The 6,000-nt window shown below is 45.5% G+C and overlaps 1 protein-coding gene across 1 annotated transcript in view; it reads right to left on the minus strand.

Annotated features, from left to right (window-relative positions):
* LOC105837761 (hormone receptor 4) overlaps window positions 1-1,763 on the minus strand; it is a 181,622-nt gene extending 179,859 nt beyond the window's left edge. Inside the window, exon 1 of the mRNA XM_036282631.1 lies at window positions 441-1,763. The gene's annotated coding sequence lies outside the window, so the exon portion shown is untranslated. The remainder of the gene's footprint in view (window positions 1-440) is intronic.
* Window positions 1,764-6,000: the final 4,237 nt, after the last annotated feature.

Raw genomic sequence — 6,000 nt, forward strand, 5'->3', positions numbered from 1 at the left:
TAATTCTGAAGGACATTTAAACATGCAATGTTGCAAAAAGTTTTGACATTCTAGCAATTAGTTTGAGCGTTCTACATAATTGTTTTACGTATTCAACAAAAAATTTCCGATCTGTATTCAGCTAAAGTTTCAGACACTTTAGCAGATCGTTCTTTGCGTGTACAATTTTTTTAAAAAGTGATTAAAAAAAATATAAGCTTTTTCCCAAAGTTCTTTCATATCAAATTGCCTGAAGTAAAAAAAAAGAAATTGCTTTATTATTCACAATAGTTAATCAGAGTGCGATCAAATTAGATCATTTATCTTATACATGTACATAGAAAAAAGTGATCTATCGCAAGAGAGATTCGTAAGGAGCTATTCCTTACGCCGCAAAAGTCGCCCGTTGGCGCAAACGGGCCATTTCAGGAAGAAAACAGCGTATCGATAGAGCAACTTACATTTTTGGTTCGTCGATGATCGGCCATCAACGTGAGCGCCAGCTGGTAGCACTTCCTCTTTTCACCCCTCTAAATCCTCGATCGCGGAAGTCCCGCCTGGTCGACGTCTGGTCGGTTGGTGGCTTCAGCTGCTGCTGCTGTTGCTGCTGTCGGTGGTATCGAACTCACACACGTTGATCATCATCGTTATCGATCTAATCCGAAAGCTTCACTATATAACGTATAATCACAATATAACGAGTGAGCGATCACACTCTATATAAATTCATTACGAGATTCACTTTCACTCGCGCTCTTCTCTTTCCCTTTCGCGCGGGACTTCACTTCACGGGATCGCGGAAGAAGTAGGAAAGAGAGAGAAGCGAGATGATCACGCCGATCGTACAGGTGAGAAGACAGTCTATACGAAGGAGGGGGGCAGAGAGGGCAGAGGGAGACTGGGTCTAACTCTTGGTAACGTGTTAGGTAACGTGGCGGATAAGAACTAAAGAGAAGGCTGGTGAAGACAAAAAGGACGGTAGAAGAAGAAGGAGGCGCCAGATAGCGTGTTACAGTTTCACTTTTAAATCTCCTCCACACGACGAGGCGACGAAGACTGCCCGCTCGCGGGTTCTCCGTTCCGTACGCGAATTACCGTTAAACGTGATGACGGTAACGTCACCTGCTCCAAAGACTGGATCTCCTCGTCCGCGGCTAACGATTGGGTCTCGGGTTTCCCTTCGGAATCCGGAGGGACTACGAAACCTCTCTTGGACGCCGGAGACAGAACGGTCAGCGGTATCGATAACACACAGTTCTCCAGAAAGAGAGGGAGAAAGAGAAAAGGAAAGAGAGATGGACAGGGGGGGGGGAGAGAGAACAGTCTATCTGTTGTCGCTATTAATTGAAACGCGGGTTAGGCGGGCAGTTTTCGTGGTCCTCGATCGTCCGCGGCGGAAAAATCCACCGGGGCTATTTCTTTTTCCGCACCCTCACAGAGGAAGGCGGAGAGTTCTGCGCCGCGAACTGTCGACGGCGGACATGACGCCGCCGGTCGTTCTCTGCACCTCCAGAACTAACTACCCTTCCCACCTTTGTGTCTCATATTCTTCTCCTCGGTGCGGCGACGCGCGATTAGCGCACACTTCACTCGCGAGTCCACCCGTGACGAGCGGCAGCTTTCAGCGCGGCTTTCCGCCGCTGCGGGAACAAGGCGGGCGGTCTCCGCGTCCGCGATCTCGCTCAAGGAGTCCTGGATTTCGCTTTCCGCGACTGTCACTGTTCATCTCGTTCTGCTCCTCCGGACGAGCGCTCGTCGCCGGACGAGGGCTCGACAGCTATTCCTCCTCGCTGGGTCCTCCGCTAAACGTGGGGAAGACAATTCGCGGCACGTGATTTTCACGTTATCGCGGGAAGAGGGAGGGGAGGGGGGGAGAATTCGCGGATCGCGAGCCACGCGAGATCGGTTTCTCGAACTCTCGAAGCTTTCAGAGACGCCGGGGGGGGGGGGAAGCCGCGCGAGAGATCCCGACGACCGAGAAGATCGAGAATGGTCGTCTCAGCCAATTAGCCGCCCAAGTCGCGAATCTCGGTCGTAAGAGCGATCTCTACTTACGCGCGCTCGAATCTTCCGGCGAAACTACCGAATCGACTTGTGCGTGTGCGTAGAGTCGATACGCACGCACGCGCACACGCGCGCAAATTCGTAGGCAAACTTTTCTTTTACACCGAAGGCCGCCAGGATCGTTTCTAAGAGTACGATATTGTTCTTTCATGTAATGCCGATGGAGGAGCGCGTACTTGTTTTATACGTACAAAGTCTGAAACTTTTATGTGCAGCAAATGTCTTGCCGCGAGAAGAAGTCGGCATCAAAACTGTAACTTGTTTTCCAATCCTTTTTTTTTTCTCGTTTTTCGGAAATTGTTGACGCTACCTTGCGTTATCGTCGACACTTTTTACAATTCCATTTAATCAACAGAAGAATTACTCTGTCTACAGTATGTAGCGTTTAACCAGTAAAAAATTAAATAGATGCACGTCATCGGCATCTCCTTAAGCGCGGTATCGACGTAGGTGACGTCACGTTAATGAAAACCCGCTGCTGGAAGCCTATGAGGAAATAATTTCAGAAATAATATAGCGATTATGATTACGAGTTATTCGATTTTATCGACAAAGTGAAGATTAATTTACCGAACGCACAGTAATTAAATAGAGAGCCGATAAACTAACAGATAAAAAGTGTAGATTGTGTGGACGAAAACAGTTATTGTAATTGATAATTTAATCCCTCTCTCGCTCACCGGTGTGTAACGATGACGGTGGTTTGTGAGCATCAAATATTGCCGGATAATGAGATCGGCCGGATTAAAGTGGCTGATTCTCAAAGCGAATAGTCAGATCCAGCTGATTAGGCTCGCGAGACGACGCTTCACGACCGCTTCTAATTAATCTCCTACCGAGAGAGCTCCGAGTTAGAATTTCACCGCGAGACCCGGAATGGCTTATAATCTGGAAGATTTCTTGCGTTTTAAGGTGATTTTGTTTTCGCGAGTCGTTTGGATAGCCCGTGTTCGAAACCCAGTCGCAGAAATGCGACGAGCGAAGAAAATAGTTGCCCGGATTAAATTCGGATATATTATAATATATATTTCCGCCGGCGGGTATGACACGTATCGCGAGAAGAACGACGTTTCGTGCTTTTGCAAAACAACCCTGGCTAATCCAATATCCGAGGTCGGGGAGGGTGGCTGCATGCGAAATTGCGATCCGTAGACGGGCAATCGTTCGCCTATTTTCAACGGCGCGAAAATAGTCGCGCCTAGCCACGGCGGACAGTCGTTATAACTATACGAGCAGACGCGTATTTGCGTTTCGAGCGATCGTCGCTGTCTGTCGCTGGGGCGAATTCACATCTCGAAAGATTGCTAATCAACATTAAAAATCACGGGCGGAGGCAAACGAAGAGAGAAAAATCTATGATCAGAGAGATGCTTGTCTCAATAAAATTAAGTATTATTACATTATATGGTTTTTTGTGCTGGTTTATTTCGTATTTAATTTTCGCTACGTTTTGAAAATTTCGCACAGCGTGCACAGAAGCGCCGTCAATCTACCGTGGCGTCTAACGCAGACAGATAACACAACAAACTCTACGTAGTAAACGGAACTCTGACTTACAAAGAAGTAATCCGCACCGATCGTGGCCTCGACGATATCCGACTCGTTGATTCTCGACGCGCGAATTCCAACCCCTCCTCCTCGCCGACAGAGGATATTGGAATGCGGAATTCAGCACGGTTTATTATATAATAATTCAATATACACAAAAGATTACTTAATACGCAATTCCCGAAATCTTTGATATGAACACTTTACGAGGAGCGTGCTTGAACGGAGAGTCCGTACTAGCTGATTCTAAATTTTCTTCAAATTAACGAACTCTTGAACGATATATTATTTTTATATATTTTCCTCCTTTTTAATCCCCCGAAACGATGTATCGACCTCTCGCTTTCGATCGCGATGTGACAATTACAATCTTGATTGCAGACCGGTGTCTTTTTTTTTAGAGAGGGACGTATTATCGCACCGTGTTATATAAAACTTATCGAGTTGGCGGGCGGGCGGCGGGCGGGCGCGGCGTTCGGAATTTTCTCGAGATCCACGTAAATCCTGGAGGAGGCTGTCGTCGTCTATTTTTATTGACACGTTGTTACATGAGACCGGCGCGAAGAGGCGCGAACGTAACGCGCGGCGCGACGCGGCGTGCCACTGTCCGCGCGTTTTATTTATAACCGCGGTGGTGGCGGCGTCCGCGTCCGCGGCGCGGCCTCCGCTCCGTGACGTGCGTGTCGAATATTACGCACGCCCTGCGCTGCTACGCTTATTCTCCTTCTCTCTCCCTCAAGCGCGCGCGCGCGCGCGCGCGCGGCTCTCATTGAAGAGGTGCTTCACGCGTCGCGCGAAGCCGCCGACCGGCAAACAGTGGCGAAACCATTGTCTCTTATCTTATCGGGCCTGATTAAAACCTGAACATTAAGTCCAAGAACGAAATAAGGGCCGTTTCGCGACGTTATATTTTTATATTAATTTACGGAAAAAAAAAACGAATTAACCGGCGACCGCAGGTACAGTTTAAACTCCGATTATTTGTTAATTTTTCAGTACCTTGGGATATGTAGGTAACGTGTATGGAATTTTACGTGATTGGTTTACATTAGAATACTACGCATTAATTTCATTCCGTTCGACGCGGTAGAAATCAATTAAGAGAACAATTAAGGTTGTTTCTCTACAGTACTAATTAAAAGTTATTGAAATGTAAAAACCATATGATATTCTTAGATTTCTCCTTTTTCCTGTTCAAAAACTTATTGCCCTAAGATCAGCAAAGGTTAACAATAAGAAATTTATAAAGCGGAAATAATCTTATTTTGCCACAATTTTAATTTTTTATATAATTTTTAAACGCGCGCGTTTAAATGAGTGGATTAAAATAAATTTCTGCACGAATATACTTATTTTTAAGAGTTTTATTTGTTTTGGTATATGTAAAGAATCTGATTTAATTCGTAATTAAATTTCCTCGTCTAATTTGCAAGTGATCACTACAAATTTGTTTATATAAGAAAAGTAAATAAAATACAAAATAAGAAGGTAAGAAAATTGTGTTTAAGTTTTATACAGATATTTAAACGTAATAATAACAGAATAATCTATGAATTTCAGTATTTTTGACAATGTTTTGAGAATGTGATGTATACGCTTCTGCTAAATGTATGCGTGACACTAGAGATTGAAATTATGTAGAGTGAATAAATGCGGCAAGCAATATATGAAATCGGAAAGCGTGTGGCAATGTGTGGTTCACTCTAATAATAAGAATTCAGGTTTCCCATGTTTGATTCGGTACAAACGCATTTCGTGTAATCGCGCAGTAGTAAATTTCCGGCTTCGGATCCGTTCCATTAGAGATGCATACAAACGAACGATATTTCTCAAACGGCAACATTCGAACTTGAAGGAGATTTCTCTCCGAGTTTGTTGAAAATTGGCGTCGATCAAGAATGAAAAGCCAACGAATGTGTGCGCCACTGCGGGACTCTGTTGCCCCCCCTCTTAGCGCATAAATTCCGCGTTATAAAATAAATTCCTTCGTCCGAGTTGCATTACGTGATCAACGCGGAAAGAGCGGCTCCGTAAGCGGAAACCAATACGTACACATAATTGAGGCTGACACAACCCGACGTGTGTTACGACCGTCGTTAGCAATGCATTAATAACACCCGTAACGCACCAGCCGGTCATTTATTTTCCAATAAGTAAATAGCCCCGAGAAAGAGACTTTCCAGCAGCACCCAGCCTTATGAGTGACGTCACCCGTCGACACGAGCAAGTATAATTGTATATGTTTCACCAAATGCAACATTCTCGGCCACTGAACGTATCCAGCTACTCGTCACGTTTCTGATGATCGACTCCTCCTCTTCTGCATCACGATCCTCACTCGCGTGGCGTGCACGGAAATCGAGATCGAACGAGAGGAAGCTGGGGGGGAATCCCGACTCTCACAATCCG

This window comes from Monomorium pharaonis, chromosome 2, assembly GCF_013373865.1.
Source record: "Monomorium pharaonis isolate MP-MQ-018 chromosome 2, ASM1337386v2, whole genome shotgun sequence".
NCBI lineage: Eukaryota > Metazoa > Arthropoda > Insecta > Hymenoptera > Formicidae > Monomorium > Monomorium pharaonis.